Below are 23,643 nucleotides of genomic sequence, written 5' to 3' on the forward strand. Positions count from 1 at the left end.
GCGGACGAAGTCGTGTAAATAAAATATATATCCACTACGATATTACATACGTACCTAAATTTGAAAAATTGACAATACTAGTTCTGAATTCCGGAAAATGTTGGCAAGTGGTACATGACTGCAGGTTGGCTGGAGTCCAGCACGGAGCCCTTGTACGCAATATTCGCCTGTTATCTACAGAAAGTGTGGGGATTATTAATGTTTTAGTATTTGTAGGTGCTTCCAAATATATGACGGCCTCGGTGGTTTAGCTGTTTAGCTTCGCTTTATTTCCAATGGTCGCGGGTTCGATTCCTCGCTCGGTACAAACATTGTTTGCATAGGTCTGGGTCTGGTCTATATATATTAAATTTAAATTCTAATTCAAAACATCTTTATTCATGTAGGTCTATTACAGACTGTTATGATATGTCAAATCTACATCAGTTCGGAATGATTTGGAGATGAGAAGAACTGACAATAAACTCAGCTCGTATTCTTTTCAAATACATGTTGTACATGTTTAATAATAGCAGAATAGAGTGATTGCCAGAATATGCTATTACAAAAGCAAATGGTCTAATCAGTGTTCGTAACCCGACCAGTAGTATTAAATATGTATGTATTTACGCCCTCTTATTTGCGCATCTTACCTTATACCTCTGAAATCTCACCCTTCATGTAACTCACCTTTATGTAATACACTTTACAGTAAACACAATGTAATGAAAACTGTGAAATTAGTAGTAGTGTAAGATTTATATAATTGTAGATGCATATTGGTAAATGTAACTGGCTCCTAATAAAGATAGGTGACACTGCATGTTGTCAACTCACACGGCCGGCCAGCGGTGGTTCTGGGCCAGACGGATAAGGTCTGCCTCGGTGCCACTGTTAGGCAAATTGTAACATCTCGGATGGAGTTGTACAAAAGTGGAAATTAAAGAAATATAATAATATTAAGTAAATTAAAAAAGGCACGGACGAATATGCCTGTGGAAAATTGTATTTGAAAATAAAAAAAATAAAAAAATCTCACACTTCACGAAACACATCTCATTAATAAAAAATCTTAACGTAGTATACATATGTACAAGTCTGTAAGTCTACCAAATAAACTTACTAATGTATAATAAATAGTACATTTATTTCACCTGTATACTCACTACTTATATACTACAACTAGCTTTTGCTCGCGGCTTCGCTCGCGTTGATTTATCGCCTCAGGGGTGAAATTTATCAAAATCCTTTCTTAGGAGATGCCTACGTCATAGTAGCTTTGTGCATGCAAAGTCTCAGCCTAGGTTTAAAATTGACAAAGTTTCATATAAATTTTCATCCCCTATTTTATCCCTTTGGGGGTATAATTAATCAAAATCCTTTCTTAGCGGATGCCTACGTAATAACATCTACCTGCTTGCCAAATTTCAGCCCGATCCGTCCAGTGATTTGGGCTGTGCGTTGATAGATCACTACGTCAGTCACCTTTGAGTTATGTATATTTAGATAAACAATATATTATATAGAGACACCTCATCACATCATATATAATGCTAAAGTGGTGAGGTGATAACTACCGCGCTACAGTTTTTATTATTATTATGAATATTTTATGTACTATCCTATATATACTATGTCACAAAGTCGAATGAAGCCATTTTAGTGCTATATATATTTTAATTTGTTTTTATTTATTATATATACGTACCTACTAACTGTGGCCGTGGTTTCACCCGCGTAAATTTTAATATAAATTATAGCCTATATGTTATTCTGATGAATAAGCTATATTACTGTAAAGTTTCCTCAAAATCCGTTGAGTAGTTTTTGCGTGAAAGAGTAACAAACATGCATACTCAGAAACTTTCGCGTTTAAAATATGATTAAGATTATGATATATTATATATAAATATAGCAAAATAAATATATATATATATATTTATTTTGCTTCGGGGGTAAAATATGTAAGTGAGATAGATATGTAACCGCGCAGATTACTCTGTAAAGTCAACCTCTAAATATATATATATGTGTTCTGTAAAAAAAATTGAAACAGTTTTAAACGACGAAATCGTAAATCCTTTCGCGATATGCCAAAAGTATTTTCCAACCCCAGCGAGGGTGCATTCTAATAAGTTTTATTATACATTTATATTAACAGTTATATATTTATATCGATTTTGTTCAGTTCCATTTAAGCACGAAACAAATTTATAGTAACTACGTATATAATAGTATTTTTAACTATTTTAATGCTGTTCATTAATGAAGCTGTAAAGCTACTACAAGTAGCTTTACAGCTTCATTAATGAAATAATGGTTCATAACAATGATATCCTGATTTTGCTTTCAGAGTATCTCCCAAGTAAAATTAGATTGGCTATCATCATATCATGATATTTGTGATAGTGATATCATGACATCTAGTATTTTATTGTAGACTAAATTCATTTTGTATACTACTAGCTACTTGCCTCGGCTTCGCCCGGGTGTACGTGTATTATACATATAAACCTTCCTCTTGAATATCTATTAAAAAAATCCGGTTCAAAATCCGTTTCGTAGTTTTAAAGATTTAAGCGTATATAGGGACGGACAGACAGCGACAGCGACTTTGTACTATGTAATGATTAGCAGTGGTCAGTGTCCATTGTTAGTGCAACCTCGTTGAAACGTCAAGAGACGTAAATACCTTTAGATTATTTATAAAATTCTTGTCATAATATTACCCTACTCCTACCAAACGGCTTGACAGATTTTTACGAAGTTTTATCATATTCAGTAGATCTGAGAATCGGCTACTATCTATTTTCCAGACTCCTGAGTGGTAACGGTTATCCACTAACATTTTTTTTATGTTTCGGACAAATTTTTTTTTATCATTAGGTATTAAAATTCAGACAATCCTACATTTTCACTCTTCTATCACCAACCCCTATTTTTTAATAGCGATTTTAATTTATAAAGCACTACAACGTTTGCGGGGTAAGCTAATGTACCATAAATTTATTCGTCTTTTATAAGACACTAGCTACGCCCGCGACTTCGTCCGCGTAAAATGGCGATACTTCCATAGAACCTTTCATATTCCCTTTCAACCCCTTGCAACCCTTTTTTCACATTAAAAAGTAGCCTATGTCCTTTGTCAGGGTCTAGACTATCTGTGTACCAAATTTCATTTAAATCGGTTCAAAGGTTTAGGCGTGAAAGCTAGACAGACAGGTAGACAGAGTTACTTTCGCATTTAAGCTACTATACCATATATTTATTCGTGTGAAGACCCGGTTAACAATATAAATAATGTACATTAAGCATGAAAATTGACAAATAAGTTCATTTTATACTCATGAATTTCATTATGCTATAGCGTATTTCTATAAGATGTGTATTGGTCGCTTTGTTATCGACTGTACACCCAATCACGTGAGTGCCATCCTATGTATTTGAGATAAGAAAGATACATTATAAGAGTCTATGCTTGTACAAGCGTTTATATAGATATTTAAACGGTAATGTAATATAACTTATGATAATATATTCATATATTCCTACATAAATATTAAGTATAGGATGAGATAGAAATGATAGATGTAAGTATATCAATGGCTCGTGTGAATCGATCATATAAGATCCTATGTTCATAAAATCGGTAATATTTTTAATAGAGGGGCTTTGTTATTGTTGGGAAGTCACATTCATTGTTTAATTTTCATTAAAGAATGTTATAAATTCATTTAACAATGTTTCTACAAAGTTGAAAATAAGGGATGAAAACCAAACTGTAATAAGAGATGCATATATGGGACGTGATGATTGCGGGGGAAGAAATTACAGATTTTGCTCAGCCTCCTGAATTTATCTATACATATAAATAAAATTGGAATGTCTGTTTGTAATATTAATATTATGTTATCTGTGGTAATATTGAAATAACCGTTTTTTACTACATGCGTATGAATATATGTCTGAAATGGCTGGACCGATTTTGACGAGACTTTTTTTGGCAGGTAACTGATGTAATAAGGAGTAGGTTAGGCTACTTTTATTTTAGAAAAATTCGCTTATTTCAGAAAACTAAAGTTAAATTCCACGCGGATGTGGTCGCGGGAACAGTTAGTTAATAATATGATCTGAATTACAATTTTGGTGAGTGAACAAGAAAAGTACGTTGTTTGAATCAGTTTTTTAAAGTTTGTTGTATCTAGAATTCAAAATGGATGGGTATTCTTCGGTGTTGCGTTATGTTTACTTTACCGTATGCGACAATCTACAATAATATAATATCTTAAGGGTAACTTAAATTAATTTTATATATAAACACTGGTAATAATATGAATCTTGTGTGATCAAATTCATGCGGATTTAAACCTATATATAATAAATTTATGAAGTTCAAGACTAAAGACACCAAACAGACCGAATAGTAGTAGTTGTACAGTCCTACTATTGTACACATTATACAAGTGACTCGTGACTAAGACGTTCATAATAGCGTCAGAATATCATTAGCTCTTCAGTACATATTTTTTATTTAATCAATTGAAAATATTTCCATGTAGGTCTATTAGAGACACTTATGATATATTAACGACGACCTCGGTGGTCTAGCGGTCTAGCACACCGCTTTACGACCGATGTTCGCGGGTTCGATTCCTCGCACGGCACAAACATTTGTATTCATGAGTATGATTGTTTGTATCGGTCTGGGTGTTTTCTATGTATAATTTATATGTATTTACAAAAAAAAATCTATGTATATGTATCAGTTGTCTAGTACCCATAACACAAGGTTTAGCTAGCTTAACTTGGGTCTAGATGGCGCTGTGTAAATTGTCCTGAGATTACTATATTACTTACTTACTATATTAAATCTACCATCAGTTCCTTCGTTTGGTCTGCTAATGCATAATAGTATTATTCAAATTCAAAATATCTTTATTCATGTAGGTCTATTACAGACTCTTATGATATGTCAAATCTACCATCAGTTCGGAATGATTTCGAGATGAGAATAACTGACAAGAAACTCAGCTCGTATTTTTTTTTCAAATATTATTTACAATAATACATATTCATTTTTAAATTCTAATTTGGGAGAATAGAGTGGTAACCAGCATATGCTATTATAATTTTCACAATCACCCATTCACGAGTATGACGAATGAGCCAGCCTTCATTGCACTCAACTATATTAGAGGGCATTGCACATTGACCTGCTCCACCACAAGTTTGAACTTTATAGCGAGCATGACTGTTTCAAGTTACTCCGCTACGTCATTTATACTATTTACAGCATACGCTATAACAATCACGGTTTTCACCTTTTATATTATTTAATTTATATTATTTAATTTATATTATTTATATTACAATATGTCATTAATGAATTTATAATAAGTGTTTTTTATACTAAACATTGATAACTATGTCCATAGGATTTTTTTTCAATTATTATCATTAATATTTTAAATAGTGCCCTCTCTCTCCCCCCCTTTTATATATATATTTTTGGTGCCACTGAAAACCAGCTGTATGTTCACCTAGGACATACATTAAAGCTGAGTGGAGCCATTTCAGTGCATTATTGGATGTAAAAAATGTATATTTTATGTTTATTTTTTAATTATGGTAAATTAAGTTTAATTATATGTACATTTTATTTGCTCTTTTTTTTTCGTTTGTTGTTTATATTGTATTTTTTACATTGCACTGAATAAAATATTTTTCATTCTTTCTTTTCTTTCTTTCTTTCTTTTTTCGGACTACTCTAATGCTGTTGGCCGGAGCTGGCCTTTACAGCTTCACCGGACGATAGGGTACGAGTGCAGATGGCACTCCAAACTCGCGGAAGGACTTATGGAGCGGCTGAAGGCCAACTCCCGCCTGACGGATACGACTTTAGTCTGAGGGCACCGCTAGGAATTCGAACCTTGGCTAAGGCCGTCGTAACATCGGTCCCCGTTTGAATTTGATCGGAGGGGGAATCGATTGGAATGGGGATTGATCGGAGGGGATGTCAATAGGTAAATTATATACCTCATAACAAAAGTTAAAATTGTAATTAAGTCCACGCATTGTAGTCATTCAAGTAGTTGTTTATTTTATAATAAGCTTTAGCGCATTATATAATTTCATTTTATATATTACGTATTTATGGTGATGTAGATAGATATGTATCTAACTTGTGATCCATTCAAATGTTGATCTTATTCACCGTTGGGAAACCACACCGATGTATACCATCGCCGAGATAACTTTAAGTGTGTTTTTACAAAGTTCAAAACCAAGGCAGAAAGCCAAACAGTAATAAGAAAGGAATACAAAATAATACGACACATTAGAGGTAATTGTATCGTTCCATTACAGGCGAGCCGCTTCCATTTCCCGCGAAATCTTGAGAAAGTTCTTAGACAGTCAAAGCATATTATTTTACGTTAAACATTGTTTCCATTTCTCCATTCTCCAAGAGTTTCGGGATCATCCTCCCCGTCCCCAAGTCGAGGAAACTTCTATTTAGTGATTTACGAAAATATTAATATAGATATATATTTCCTTCTTTAACTTCCTTTCATCGCTTCGCCAACTTTTGCGCCGCACAACATATAATATTCTTTGTTCATTCCGCAAAAGTTTCGCCCGCGGTTTCTAAAGAAAACAATATATCACGATTGTTTTTTCCGCCGCGAATGAACCGGCAAAACAGGATATTACGGTTTACCTGTCATTCTGTTTTGGATTATCTTCTTTTTCTTTAAATAAATAATATGAGCACATCGTCATTTTGCTGGGAGTCTGCCTTTTTTTATTTTGGGAAGATAATGGAATGGTGCACCCGCCTGCGCTAACGGTTTACGCTGGCGGGACACCAGTGGAGGATGATAAGTTGAGCATGAGGTCAGGTCAGTTAGCCCATCGTGACAAATTCACCAAGAATTTATCACGATGGTTTCCAGGGGGAACCGCGTGGAGGTCAACCTGACATGGTGCATTGCTAGTAATAGGATTATTAATCCACAATACTAACAATCCCCTTCCCCCCGGGAGTCTGGCTTAGTAATTTACTAATCCAACGCCTTAAAATAGGGATGGGATTGATCTTGAATGATGTTTTACTTCGACACCTTAAAACTGGGATAGATCTTGGCAGATTTACGACTGCGCCAATCAAACATATCTTTTTTTTGGATGATGATGGAATACTACACCTATTACCATTAAATTTATATGCTGACAAGCTTTTACCCGCGGCTTCGCTAGCGTTAATTTATCCCCTAAGTGTCCACCACTATCTTTCACACAAAATCCTTTTCTAGGAGATGCCTACGTTATAGTAGCTTTATGCATGCAAAGTCTCAGCCCGATCGGTTTAAAATTGACAAAGATTCATACAAAATTTCATCACCTATTTTATCCCTTTGGGGGTAGAATTAATCAAAATTCTTTCTTAGCGGATGCCTACGTCATAACATCTACCTGCATGCCAAATTTCAACCCGATCCGTCCAGTGGTTTGGGTTTTGCGTTGATAGATCACTACGTCAGTCACCTTTGAATTATATATATTTAGACTACCAATTGATGTTACAAACATCAATTGGTAGTCTAAATATATATACATGATTTTTGACAGGTATATTGTAGAAAATTCCTGGCATTTTAACCACGATAGCTTCCAAGAATGCGTGGAGATTAATAAAATTGGGAACTCTGTTGACAATAAGACGTCAACTAATTTATATTAGAGCCGTATATCACTTACTATTATAGCTGTTACCTGCCCCTTGGATTGGGTTTTTTTAGATAAACCATAGCCTATACATTGAGATGACGATAGATGCTGTCCAGAAGTGGGTATTTGGCGATGATGTGTCCGCTTACAGAATGATTCTACCACACATTCGGAAAGTAGAGTCAGCACACGAAAAATGAGCAAGAAACTAGGAACCTGGGAGTAGATTTAAGGATCCCGTACCAGTACCTCAATACTCACCATCAGGGCTTGTGTTTCCCTTCGTACCCAGCCAAATCTCTAGGCAGTCTTCTAGTAGTAGTGTTGCATTAGATATACGTTCTAGTTTAGAAACTTCTGTAGTTCTAGATGGACCAGGATCTTTTAGAAGACTGTAGAGAGATTTCGCTGGTATACCTTTTGTTCCCACTTCGACCACATATAAATTAACCATATAGCCATTTATTAGTTCGTAGCATTTTTATTGCGTGGTCTTTAGGTATATTTGTTTCCAGTACAGTAAAGTTTTAAATAGAACCTAACTAACGCTATCTTGATTCTCTGTGGCTACTATCTATGCTAATTTACTTTTTCCAGCAACAAAAAGTCCAGGTGCAAGTGTATAGCGTGCAGACTGCATCGATCGCCCGTTCAATAATTCACGGTCGTATTTTCCATTGAGTCATTTTGTGGCAACTAACCTGCGTCGTGCTGTACGCCATTGTTGTTTAGTCGGTAAATGAATACCAAATATGTTAGAAATATACACTATTTAAACTTACGTATTTCATTATAATATTAATAACGAAAAATTTTAAAGTTTAGAGTCTATATTGTCCTAAATTATTATTGTTCAAAATTCAAAATATCTTTATTCATGTACATCTATTACCGACTCTCATGATTTGTCAAGTCTACCGTCAGTTTGGAATGATTTCAAGATGAGATGAACTGTCAAAAAACTCAAGTCGCATTCGTTTTAAATAAATGTTGTACATATTTAAAACAATACAGATTCATTTTTTAATTCAATTTGGGAGAATAGAGTGACCATCAGCATATTATTATGCTATTGCAAAAGCAAATAGTCTAATCAGTGATCATAACCAGTGTTATTAATTTGTTTGATTTTAACCGGTTTTGCTCGTTATGTTATTAATATTATTATGGTGGGAATTGGCAACCGTTACTTAATATACGTCAACAGCAATCACAACCTTCACTCCATCATATAATGCCGTGATACCACTCCCGTGTTGCAATTTTGGAGAACAAAGATCAATTGCCTGCTTATAGAAAGAACATAGTTGACAAAACAAGCTGCTTTGTGGCAGATCTAAATAAGATATTACCTTTATTTTACCTGGGGAAAATCCTCACGGAGACCCATGGAGTCCCGCCCCGGTTATGGTAGACTACAGGACTAGGTACTGGATTGGACAGGTACTGTCGGACTCTTACTGGCTAAAAACTCTTTCACTAATTTTTAATGCCGGGGTCGCGAGGTCGCGTTAGCATTTTACAGCGGCCTCGACATTAGAATAAATTAAAAAAGTATGCGCACAAATAAACTTAAATTTAAGGAGTTTTTAATAGTCGTACTTATTTTTTTTAATCTACCACTCAATCGGAATGCTGTCTCAAGTCCTCTGTCACAAGAAGAACGAGCAATAAACATGCGTGTTGCTCTCAAGTCCTCTGTCACAAGAAGAACGAGCAATAAACATGCGTGTTGCTCTTTTAAATATTTGTCGTAACTATACTTCTTTAATAAACTTGCGAGTTAAAATAATTGTTGGAACTTTACATTTTTACATTGAAATATGTGAATACAATCTAATAGTGTTAATTCGTTGGAGCCAAAATATGAAATACACAATTAACTAATTAAATAATACGATTAAATAATATTGACAGCCTCGGTGGTCTAGTAGTTTAGCACACCGCTTTACTATCCGATGGTCGTGGGTTCGATTCCTCGCACGGTACAAACATTTTGTATTCATGAGTATGATTGTTTGTATCGCTCTGAGTGTTTTATATATATAATATGTATTTATTTACAAAAAAAAAATGTATCCATGTATTTATATCAGTTGTCTAGTACCCATAACACAAGCTCTGCTTAGCTTGGGACTAGATGGCGCTGTGTAAATTGTCCTGAGATATTATTATTATTAACTAAATAAGAGTAAATCAGTAGTAGTAGTTAGAGTAGACCAGTCCCTACAACCACCCGTTCCCTCGTTCTATAACTCAGATACAATATACGGTTTTTTTAATGGATGATAATGGAATGATGCTCCCGCCTGCGCTAACGGTTTACGCTGGCGAGGCACCAGTGAGGATGATAGGATGAGCATGAAGGTCAGATCAGTTAGCCCATCGTGACAAATTCACCAGGAATTTATCACGATGGTTCCCAGTGTAAACCGCGTGGAGATCAAACTAACAATGTACCATGCTAGAAATGGTGTCATCAATCCAGATTACTAACAATCACATTTCCTGCAAATATCTACACTTTTAACAAAGTCAAATTCGGTAAACTTTACACTAAGTTCTTCCCGTGGGTACCTCTGTCAGAGGACTATAGAAACAGGTGGGGAAACAAAAAAGCCATTTGAGGGTGTCATTCACCCCAGCAATAGATAGATCCCCATACAATCGGCTATATGATTGCATTTGGGGCGGCTCGTGCAATAATTTCGTTTGTTTTGTTTCTCATTGGCAATCTTCGTGAATTTCCGGGTTTTTTAATAATGCAATATGGTATTTCAATTTTATATCTGCTACTGAATTTACACAAACTTTCACCCCCTATTACATTCCCTTCTAGGTGATTTTTGAGATAAAAAATGTTTGTTCTTAGCAGGGGATGAGCCTAACGCATTTTTTAACATTATTTTTATATTTTTCGGTATGGCCTAAATATTTTTTTTTTAAATATAATTTTCCACAGACATATTCGTCCGTGCCTTTTTTAATTTACTTTAATATTATTATATTTCTTTAATTTCCACTTTTGTACAACTCCAGCCGAGATGTTACAATTTGCCTAACAGTGGCACCGAGGCAGACCTTATCCGTCTGGCCCAGAACCACCGCTGGCCGGCCGGGTGAGTTGACAACATGCAGTGTCACCTATCTTTATTAGGAGCCAGTTACATTTACCAATATGCATATACAATTATATAAATCTTACACTACTACTAATTTCACAGTTTTCATTACATTGTGTTGTATTGTATGAGTTCTTACATTGCATATACAAGTGGCTAAATAATAATTTGGCCTAAATATTAGTCAGAAATATAAATTATAAATAAGATTTTTGATATTTACTACATTATAAAGTTTACACACGTTACATTGCAAGACAGGTGAGGGTAAGCACAAGCTACAACGCACTAAAAAATTTACGAAAATCCAGTATTAAGGCCATTTTATTGACGTCCTCAGTGGTCGCGGGTTCGATTTCTCTAATGATGCAAGCATTTCTATTCATAAGTATGATTGAAAATCTAAGTATTTATATCAGTTATCTAGTACCCATAATACAAGCTCTGCTTTCCGTGGGACTGGATGGCGCTGTGTTAATTGTCCAGGGTTAATTTATTTATTAATATAGTTTTATGGCAAATAAAGGTGAATAAAAATCAGTACCATTACAATGTTATGATTGTATATCTATAGTATATATGAAGAATGTGTTTTAGTACAACAAATGAGATGTCATTGTATCTATCCGTTTCACTTCCCTACAACAAACGAGCAGACTGCGTATAATTCCAAGGGATTCACTAATGAGAATCATGTCATACGATATACTTACTTACGTATGATATAAAAGAAATTTGACTAAAAACGTCATCATCTGCTTCTTCCTTATCCCATTTATTTGTGGTCGGCGTAATATGTTATTCGCTTCCATTCATCCCTGTTCGCAGTCATCGAGTTATTTACTTCCTTTCTTACCATATCATCTTTCACACAGTCCATCCATCTCTTTTTCGGCCTTCCTCTGCCCTTATAACCATCCACATTCATATGTAACACCTTTCTTAAAATATTATCTTCGTTCCTACGCATTACATGTCCATACCATGATAGACGATTACTCTTCAACCTCTCTGACACCGGTGCCACTTTCATACTATCGGATCTTTTAAATAATATCTTCCTTTTTAAACTAAGTTATAAGGTACATAATAGTATTTTTTGGACTACTTCAATGCTGTCACAGCTGGCCTTTACAGATTCACCGGACGATAGAGGGCGAGTGTAGATGGCACTCCAAAGCCGCGGAAGGACTTATGGAGCGGCTAGTGTCTACACCCGCCTGACGGATATGAAATAGTACTGTAGAACTATATTTCTTCTTTGTCGATTCCTCAAGGCTGAGGGTCGTGACCACCAGGTATGCTTCTTCTAACGAAATGTATATAAGGCTCTAATCTGTGCCGTATCTGTGTGTAAATTTTGAGGGCATCTCAAACAGAATTAGTCCATTGCGGTGGGAGGAATTTTCCATCCACGTGGCCATTATATAAGCAGTTTTTCATATAGCCCTACCTCTGCCCTTTCTTCCGTCCACATGGACTACCATTATACATGTTTCCTATATTCCTATATATGACTGATATTTGATGGTGGGACAGGTCAATGTTCTCCTTCTAATATGTCTAAGTGCAATGATGGCTGACTCATCCGTCATACTCGTGAACGGGTGCTGCTTGTGGGGACTGGTCTGTTAAGGTTACGGATACGAATTAGAATATTTCCTTTTGAGAAAATTGCAATAGCTTCTGTTGCACTTTATTCTCCCTTTGAAGTTAGAAATGAATCTGTAGTAATATTCATGTACAATCTCGTTTGAAAAGAATAAGAGATGATTTCTTGTCAGTTCTTCTCAGCTTGAAAGTACTCCGAACTGACGGTAGATTTGACAGATTATAAGAGTATGTAATAGACCTACATGAATAAAGATATTATGAGATATACTAATTACAAATTTATATTTTATAATATAATCTCAAGACAATTCACACAGCATCACCTAGACACAAGTTAAGCTAGCTAAAGCTTGTTATGTTATGGGTGCTATATAACTGATCCATATAAATAGATGTTTTTTTTTGTAAATACATACATATTATACATAGAAAACACCCAGTCCGATACAAACAATCATACTCATGAATACAAATGTTTGTGCCGTGCCGAGGAATCGAACCCGCGACCACCGGTCGTAAAGCGGTGTGCTAGACCGCAAGACCACCGAGGTCGTCAAAACTTAAATAACTTCTTTTTATTAAATGATACAATGTCTCGGTTTCGGTGGTTTAACAGTTCTGAACACCGCTTTACTTCTAATGGTCGCGAGTTCGATTCCTCGCACAGTGCAAACGAGTATTCATCTCTAACTCTGTCTGATTATTTGTAACCATCTGGGTGTTTTTTATATGTGTAACTGTGTATGTATTTGGAAAATATATACATATGTGTTTATATTAGTTTGTATTTTTTACATATGTGTTTATTCAGAGTTTCTATCAGGTACAACCTTTATGAAATTTACTTCGAGTCTTACAACCGTGCAGTTATGAATTATTAACCCCTCCCCCTACCTCCCTCCCTCCCTCCCTCCCTCCACCCCTCGCGTGCCGTCACTCATTCATCATAACCAACTGGCGGTTCAAATTACAGGCCACTTCCCTGAAACAGTCCGAAATGAGCAATCGCTTAAATTTAGCCGGAAAAAGCAATGTTGCCCTTTGATAGGTCGATTCTATCAGATCCTTAGATTACATGTTTACAAATAAATCGTTGAGTAGTTTTCTTGTTCACCGGGTACCGTTAGTTTGTTTGTCATTATCATTACATAGTATAAAACAAAGTCATTGCCGCTGTCTGTCCCTATGTATGCTTAAATCTTTATATTTCATACTAGCTGTCCCAGCAAACGTTGTTTTACCTTAAAATAAAAAAAAATTAGGGGTGGACTACCCCTAACATTTAGGGGGATGAAAAAGTTTCTGTCTGTCTGTTTGTTACCTTTTCATTACTAAACTAATCCTAATTAAAACTGATTGAAGATATATTGTAATCTTGTATTATACATACAAAATGATAGATATAAATACATAGTTATTCCTTTTTGTAAACACATACATAATATATGTACATGTATAGAAAACACCCAGGCTGTTACAAACAATCATACTCTTGAATATAAATGTTTGGACCGAGAGAGGAATCGAACCTGCGACCATCGGAAGTAAGGCGGTGTGCTAAACCGCTAGACCACCGAGGCCGTCAAATGTAGTAGCAAATTGTGGTCAAGTCAAGTGTTGCGTTCAACAGGACATTGATTGTTAATTATAACTCTGACTACCCGTCGTGAAGGTATATTTATATGTTTTTTATATACCTATTAGTCTCATATTGTATAGTCATTAAAAAAAAATTAATGGAGAATTAATCGATTATTCGGTTTTCTCTTAATTGCAGTTCAGAAACGGTACAATATTTGAATTAAATCGACAACTTAACTTCCATTTGAAGAGTTCATAACTGATAGTAATGTTTTTGTTAGAGAAACTTCATAGCGCTGATAATATTATCTGATTGCACAAAGATCGAGTGCGTAGCGATTTTTATGTCGATTGTTGCATGCCTAATCCTTGCTAAGTGTATATTTAGTACTACACAGCATAAATACACAGTACTCGTTCACGAGTATGACGGATAAGCCAGCCGTCACTGCGCTCGTTCATATTTTAGGGAGCCCAATGACCCGGCCCACCACGCCGCCACAAGTCTGGAGATTTTAGTGAGCATGACAGCTCATTCCACTGGACCACGTCACAGCTACAAAAATTACTATATGGTAGTTACAGTATTCGCACTTTACATGAGGATGCATGCGGCAATGAATAAAAAAGCCGCTACGCTATCATATATCAAGAAAGCCTAAATTCATTAAGTAATCAAAAGTATTTATATTAGGTTTATTAATTAAAAGATATTAGACACAGAGTAAATAGATACCAGTAGATAGATAGATAAAATTGTAGTTGGCTTGCCATTCTCATTCATTCATAATTTAAGAGCTGTGCTCTTGTCGGTGGAGCTCCCGCCACCTTACACGATCTTCCATCAGTCCTTTTAGCTGTTGATACGATACGACTCCAACTTTTTCTTTCTTGCTTGATATAGCTGTGTCTAGGTCTTCCCCTTCATCTCTTTCCAACTATTTCTTCTTCAATAATATTGTTAATTAATTCGTCGTGTCGTATCAAGTGCTTCAATATTTTTCCCCGCTTATTCTAAGCCGTATAAAACAGTCCTAAAGCCACCTGTTTACGTAGCGCAACGAAATTACTTCACAAATACAGTAACAAATTGAGAGTGCATCCTGTGCGTAATACCCCTATTCCTACCCTAGAAGTAATCTCGAGAAGTTGCTTAGTAAACATAGCGCGGACCCCTCCGTCTTACGGCAATTGGGCGCCCTAAGCGGGGGAGAACTGTTGCAATATCAATAAACCGTATAAAATTTTCTGTGACACTAAATACTACAGCTACACTATTTATATGTTTATTTTTTAAATAAAAAAAATTGTACTGTTGACATAATTATTGTTTTTTTATTATTTGCACTCAAGTAATCAGTGGGTTGAAATTCTGCGCCACGCTGTTATGGGTTAACTAGAAGAGACCACTTATAGACAAGTCCTCCTTTATAAAAATATAATAAATTCTAAAATTATAAACAATATTTTTGTTTATTTTTTCTTGACTGATTGTGAGTATAATTGCGACATACAGTCATGTAGACTGTATGTCGCAATTATGCTAATTAAAAACAATAGTACGTTATTAGTACTTTTTAATAAAATAATCTATACATATAAATAAAATTGGAGTGTCTGTTTGTAATATTGAAATAACCATTTTTTACTACTTGCATATGAATATAAATACGGTACATACACCAAAATAACATTTTTTACAATTTTTGTTTGTCTATCTGTCGGTCTGTTTGTTCCGGCTAATCTCAGAAATGGCTGGACCGATTTTGACGGGACTTTTTTTGGCAGGAAGCTGATGTAATAAGGAGTAACTTAGGCTACTTTTATTTTTAAAAATTAAAATAAAATTCTACGCGGACGTAGTCGCTAGTTAATTAATAATAAGAGCCACAAAGCTAATTATCGTGAAAGTATAAGCACGGAAGTTGGCTACGGAACCCTAAAACGATGTAAGCTTTAATAATGCTTAATAAAAACATAATAAGTTAAGAGAACCTTGCACTCCTTCATTTTCGCAATACGGTTTCATAAGCCTCGTATAATGTTTGGTACAAGTTTAAAACGACAGCGTTTATAAAAGATAAAATAAAAGTATAGTTTTAATTTATGTGTAATTAAACTAGTTTAATATGCCAGTTTTTGTTTTGATATACAAATTAATATCGCTATTAAAAATAGGTGTTGAGTTGGGAGAAGGGTGAAACTTTAGGGTTAGTATTTCATATGAGATAACATAAAAACATAAACTAAAAAAAATATTGTTGTGTTGGGTAAACATTATATAACTTAATGGCTATGAAAAAGACTACATGCATATGAATATATATACGGTACATATACCAAAATAACATATTTTATAATTTTTGTCTATTTGTCTGTCGGTATGTTTGTTCCGGCTAATCTCTGAAATGGGTGGACCGAATTTGACGGGACTTTTTTGGCAGGTTGCTGATGTAATAAGGAGTAATATATGTAGGTAAGTAACATAACTATCTTTATCTTAGATTTTTTTTTTATTTTAGAATAAAAAAGTATAAAAATAAATTCTACGCAAACAGAGTTGTGGGAACCGCTAGTCATTTAATAAAATTCCACTAAAACAACACTTGAATAACATTATTCGCAAATTAAGTGTAGCAAACAATTGGAAAGGTAATGAAAATCTCTTAGTAGTTCGACTACTATTTTTTTAAGTGTTTGAAATAAAACAAAAGTTGTATAATAATAATAATAGTAACTTTATTGTGCAAAAAAACAAATACAAAAGGGACTTAACTAAGGTTATATATCTATATTAATTCATATATATACAATAGTTCATAACACTATTTAATACCAAGTCCAGTGCAGTAGTGTCTAAACTAGGCCTAGCCTGTATCTCAGACACCATTGCCCACCTAAAGATAACATGCTATACGATTCTTAGTAAGTATAAAAAGACAACTGGTTGGTATGGAAAGGTACGATGATAATGATGGGCTCAATTTTTCTGGTTTATTAAATCGCTATCCGCTTTTAACTTACACCACAACAATAACCATAAGGATTGGTGTGCACAGCAGGGGTTGTTTTTGTAAATACCTTTAATTAATTATTGTTCAGATGAAGTGAGTTTAAAGTATGAAATATTAAGTTTTTAACCAACAAAAATACAGTGTTGTATGGAGAGAATTTTTCATTTATCATTTTTTTTTATAATAATATTATATTTATTTATCAGAATATATGGTATGTACAATAATTAACTACATGTGTTGCCGATGGCAACCTTTTTGATAGTTTTTAATTTTTTGTTATATATATATATAAATTTATATTTTGACGTTCTGTTTTGATATACCGTTTGTTTTCTTATACCATATTCTTGATTTTTATATTTTTGCTAGTGAGCTGATTACACATATTTTACCAGATCTAGGAACGTGTCTCACTTTAAACCAGCCTTAATATAGTCCTTCGGTAACAACATTTAAGTTTCATCTACTGTTTCCAGCGTACAAATATGAATTCTGCAATCCAAGTATTAAAAAATATATTATAAATTCTAAACATTGATCATTCATTATAACTTCTTACTTTAAATACGTTATGAAATATATAAATATTTGTTTTAATTGTGGTCAGTTTGTTCTATTAACAGGCGTTAAAATGACGAGGTTGTCATTTCTATAGTATTTTAATTATACTAGCTATGTTTCGTGACGTTGTCCAAATGAATGAATGATCAGTCGTGTATCTGTCTTTAATTTCATTCGGACCATTCCAGTAGTTTAATCATGAATGAGTAATAAACATACAAACTGTTACATTTAATATTCTGCCGGCTTCAGTCTAGCGGTTTAGCACACTGATTTAAATCTGATGGTCCCAGGTTCGATTCCTCGCACGATGCAAAATTTGTGTTCATGAGTATGTTCTTTATAGCAGTATAGGTTTCGATTATGTATGTGTTTACAAAAATGTGTCTAAGTATTTATATCGATTGTCTAGTAACCATAACTCAAGCTTTAGACTAGCTTGAATGTTAATTGTCCTGAGATGTTATTATTATATAATAAATAAAAAAAAAAATGTATATATGTATTTGTAGCAGTTGTCTAGTAACCATAACACAAGTAATTCTGTCCGTCTGTCTGTCTGTCTCGCTTTCACGCCAATCCCACTGAACCGATTTAAATGAAATTTGGTACACATAATAGTCTAGAACCTGAGAAAGGATATATGCTACTTTTTAATCCGAAAAAAGGGTTGTAAGAAGTTGAAACGGGAGATGAAAAGTTATATGGAAGTATCGACCATTTACGCGGACGAAATCGCCGGTACAGTTTACCATAATTTTATTCATGTTAAAACACGGTTAATAAATTCAGTTCTATTTATTCGACAGTTCAGTTCCGTATTTAATGACTTATGACTTCACTAATTATTTAAACGATCTTCTATCAGTCCTTTTAGCTGTTGATACGACACGACTCCAACTTTTTCTTTAACTTGCTTGATATAGCTGTGTCTCGGTCTTCCCCTTCCTCTCTTTCCATCTATTTTTCCTTCAATAATGTTTCGCCCCCTATAGTGCGGTAAAGCTGAAAAGGCCAGCTGGGACTAACAGCATTACAGTAATCCGAAAAGCAATCTGGTAAGTGGCAGAAGACGAGTCTACCACTGTCTATCGAATTCATTTAGGTTTGTTATGTGGTATTTAATGATTTCACTAATTTATTTAAGGGGAAAATTATGTGGTAAACGATTGATAAGACATCTCAATTAGTGGTTAATTTGTGATGTGACAAATCATTCCAACGGAGCTCTTTGTGTATATATAGTTAACGTATAAGCATTCTGAATCACACAAAATTTTGTCTTCGTTGCGTTATACTATCTGTATTTGATAACGGAAATAATTCTAAGGTAAGGTAATACTTCAAATCTCATTAATAATAATAATAATGCCATTGCCATCTCCTCTCCTTAAGAGAATTTTTGGAAAAAAAAAAAGAAAATTATAATGTCCGCATTGTACGCCGGTTTCTCTCCCTGGGGCCCTGAACCCCGGCCGACTGTGCTTCTGCCGGGGGTAAGTTGCCATCTCCTCTCCTTAAGAGAGGAGATGAGATTTTTTTTGGAAGTTGGAAATAATAATAATATTCCGCAAATTTTTGTCTTCCACTTAAAAATTATCCATCCTCATCATTCATCATTTATACTGTCATTGTTTGGTGATTTTTACCCGCAATGATCAGTCTATTACCCCATCAAAGGGAGATATATAATATATATAAAAATCAAAATAGTAATAATAATAATCTCATCTCCTCTGCTTAAGAGGGGAGATGAGATTTTTTTTGAAGTTTAGAAATAATAATAATATTTCAGGACAATTCACACAACGCCATCTAGTTCCAGTCCCAAGCTAAGCAGAGCTTGTGTTATGGGTACTAGACAACTGATAAATACTTGGATACATTTTTTTTGCAAATAAATACATATTATACATAGAAAACACCCAGACCAATACAAACAATCATACTCATGAATACAAATGTTTGTACCGTGCGAGGAATCGAAACCGCGACCATCGGAATTATGGCGGTGTGCTAAACCCACCGAGGTCGTCAAATATAGTATTTGTCTATCTTTTTTGTGTAAGAATCTTATACTTACATCACCCTCCTTTTTTAACATTATTTCTAATTAATATATCTAAAAATGTATTTATGTACAATAAATAATATATATTTAGAAATAAAAAAATAATTAATTTCAGATGAAAATAATCGTCGTTACTCTGTGCGTATTATTCGCATTCGCCGCAGCTGATCTTAGATGGGACGAGAGCGGACAATACCGGCTGATTGAGACCGACCCACTCGCAATCCGCTCCTGGCCATTCTTACCGTCGTTGCCGTCGTTACCGTCGATACCGTCGATATCGTCCATACCGTCCTTACTGACCAAACCAATAATTCCTTACCTGCCAAAACCAATCATACCCTACCTGCCACCAGCAATCAACACGAGACTATACCAACCATATGTGTATTCATATAAGCAGATTGTGGATTAATTATATGTGGATTCACCAATTATATTCACTGTTTAAATAAAAATGATTGAGTAATAAGATTGTTGTTCTATCATTATCTGCCTTTGCAGGATACTTTCGTTTACGCAGAATCAGAATCGCGTGTGATTTAGCGCGGGGAAGTCAGCCATGACACATTTTCCATGCACAATCAGGAGCGCGCGCGATTCACGGGAAAGTTAGTCATGATTAACGTGACCAGGCGTCCCGTTTTAAACAAGACTGTCCCTTTTTATAATTACGAGTTGCGGTGTCTCCAAAACGAACTCTGGGGCGAAAAATTGCTCAGTTTTCGAAAACTCCACGAAAATTTACGTAGTTGAGCGGGCCGGTTGTGATGTTGATAATTAAGGTGAATATAAAAAAAAGTGAAAAGAGTTTCATTTAATAGCTTCACTACCTATATTAAGGCATATTTGTTCATCCGATAATACTTAACTTTTTCTGAATTGAGCTGTAAGCAACAAAGCTGTGAGCTGTCTTTTTCATTGCCTGTCTATATTTAATAGACAGGCAATGAAAAAAACAATTCCTAACAATTCCAATACGGGACAATTCATGAGCATGATTGTTTGAATCGGTCTGGGTGTTTTCTATGTATAATATGTATGTATTTACGAGATTATAAAAAAATAAAAAAAATATCTATGATTTGTATCAGTTATCTAGTACCCGCAACACAAGGTTTAGATAGAGACCTTAGACCTTAACTTGGGACTAGCTGGGGCTGTGAGAAATATCAAAAAAAAAAATTACCTGACTAGACCGCGCTGTGTGAATTGGCAAAAAAAATACCCTGGTGACTGAGGCGTCCATAGGCTGGCGTAACTATTTACCATCAGATGGACCATGAGCTTGATTTGATAGCCTACAACCAATAGAAATAGGTATAAAAATCTTTTCTCTTCTTCTGTCGAAGAATAAATGTAAATAACATACAATAATTTGAATGAATGAAAATGTATTTTATTGCCTTTAACAAATAGATTTGTTAATGAAAATGTTCTGATATTCAGACAGCGCATTATAACTGTTTCATTAATTAGCGTGACGTTAATTACAGGATATAGCATAATAATTGGTGTATAAATTATTAATATGTATAATAATATAATCTATATATATAAAAATGAATTGCTGTTCGTTAGTCACGCTAAAACTCGAGAACGGCTGAACCGATTTGGCTAATTTCAATCTTAAAATATTAAACTTCAAAAAACCTTTGACATTTTTAATTTTGAGGCGGAAAGGAGTTCGCGTGGTCAGCTAGTATTGAATAAATATCTTATAATATATAAAGTTTAAAGAAGAGTGTAGTATATAAAGTTTTAAGAATATAAATCTCATAATATACTTAGATGTCCAGGCAAACGTTGTTATGCCATATAAATTAATAACCCTATAAAAAATAGGGATTGATGATAGAAGGGTGAAAATTTAGGATTGTGTGTATTTTTGTATGTTGTATCATAAAAAAATAGAAACTAAAAATTTTGTCTAAAAAATAAAAATAAAAAATTTAGGGGTGGACTACCCGTAACATTTAGGGGGATGAAAAATAGATGTTGGCCGATTCTCAGACCTACTACGCTTACAAAATTTCATGAGAATCGGTCAAGCCGTTTCGGAGGAGTATGGGAACGAAAACTGTGACACGAAAATTTTATATGTATATAAGATAAAGATTAAATGTTTAAAAGTACGCAACGGATTTTGAAGCGGTTTTTTTAATAGATAGAGTGATTGAAGAGGAAGGTTTATATGTATAATATATGTATACCCGTGGAAAGCCGGGGTGAGTAACTAGTACTAGATAAGGTAGCTGATATTTTAGCAGCTATCTTATTTTATCTCGTACCAGATATAAGAGAGTGCAGTCTATGGGAAATCGCCGTTAGTGCGGTACAACTGCATGTTTATTTCTCTGCATCTTTTATCCCTCGGGATACGTGAGACTGCTATCGGTATTCTAAACTAGTACGGTATCCACAGATTTTATTACCATTGAGATACGAAATTGGACTTTGAAATGTATTGACTAAGAACTAAAAATACCTTTTTTATTTTTATTCAACAAAATTCAAAAGATTTCTGTTTAAAATTCAAATTCTTTTTTTTATACTTCTATGTTAGCAAACAAGCATACGGCCCACCTGATGCCAATGCTGCCCCGCCAGTGTAAACCGTTAGCGCATGCGGGTGAAGCATTCCATTATCATCTGTAAAAAAAACTATACTACCAGTCATGGGGTTCAAAAGGAGGAGGTAATATTTCAGTAAGGCCATTTTTTTTTATTGGGTTCTTTGGGCTATTGTCAGATGTTTGTAGCACCTGTAGCACTGTGACTTACACAGATCTATTGTGCTCGCCCTTTTTAAAGTTCGCTACCTAGACCCGTCAGGTACAAGAATTGAAGGATATTCTTAGGAGCGATCGTTTTTATTTCCTCGGTAAAGAGTGTAAACTTTCCAAAGGAGATATTTCGTTTACGCATGAGTGGGCTACAACCACATAGGATGTGAAGCGGCGTTTCCTCTTCAGTTTGGCAGAATCTGCAGATTCTTGTCGTGCATAGGCCTAGTTTAGCTATATGCTTGTTTAATTTGCAGTGTCCTGTGAGGGCCCTAGTAAGGCCATAAGCCCGCCGAATATTTCAAAGCCATTTCTCGTACAATGGACCGTGCTGCAATTTCAATTCATTTGAGGACTGGCTATAGTAATAGAGAAATAAATAAATAAAATAGATAGATAGATAGATATATCGTTTACTTGTTTGTTACTAGTCACACATGTGTGTGACTAGTAACAAACAAGTGTTCATGAGAATATAAAAATACATAATACAACATAAGATTTATAAAATTGTGTTTTATGTGTGATCTGTAGCAATACAAAAAGGTCGAAGCTCAGCGTGGAACATTGTTCAGGGAACAAAACACTGATTTTCAGCTTCAACCCATTTGAGGGTACGTGAAAATAATAATTAAAATAAATATAAAATAAAAAGGAGCAATATTATTAGTGATTGTCTGTGTGGTGTGTTTATAATAAAAATAATGTAAATAGTTCAGAGTATAATTTGATATAATTTTAACTGAGTGGTAAGGATCAACAAAAAGAAAAAAAAAGAAAATATTAATAAGAGTAACATAGAGAAATAAAAAACAATTTTTTTTTAACAACCTTTACCGGATATTACAACCGCTAGCCAAGAAATTTCTGTGGAATGCCTAAAAATTATTTTATTAAATATTATTTAATATTATTTTATAAATGAATAAATAATTTACAACTGTGACTGTTGAGGTAGAACTACGTAAATGTATATTATATAATTCTATACGAAACTACATTTTTACTAATATTATAAACGCGAAAGTAACTCTGTCTGTGTGTTTTTTTTTTACTACTATGTATATATACTTTATTGCACTTATTTCATTAATAAAATAAAGACAGTTATACAAAAATGTGCAAGGGCGGGTTAATTTCTGAAACAGATCTCTTCCAGCCAACCTAACGTTGTGACAGAGGTG

At 34.4% G+C, this 23,643-nt stretch overlaps 1 protein-coding gene across 1 annotated transcript in view; it reads left to right on the forward strand.

Annotated features, from left to right (window-relative positions):
- The window catches only part of LOC131850878 (uncharacterized), a 359,653-nt gene that overhangs the window by 197,225 nt on the left and 138,785 nt on the right, over nucleotides 1-23,643 (forward strand). The gene's annotated exons all lie outside the window — the stretch shown is intronic.

The sequence above is a fragment of the Achroia grisella genome, unplaced genomic scaffold, assembly GCF_030625045.1.
Source record: "Achroia grisella isolate CSIRO2021 unplaced genomic scaffold, CSIRO_AGI_Agris_v1 utg780, whole genome shotgun sequence".
Lineage (NCBI taxonomy): Eukaryota > Metazoa > Arthropoda > Insecta > Lepidoptera > Pyralidae > Achroia > Achroia grisella.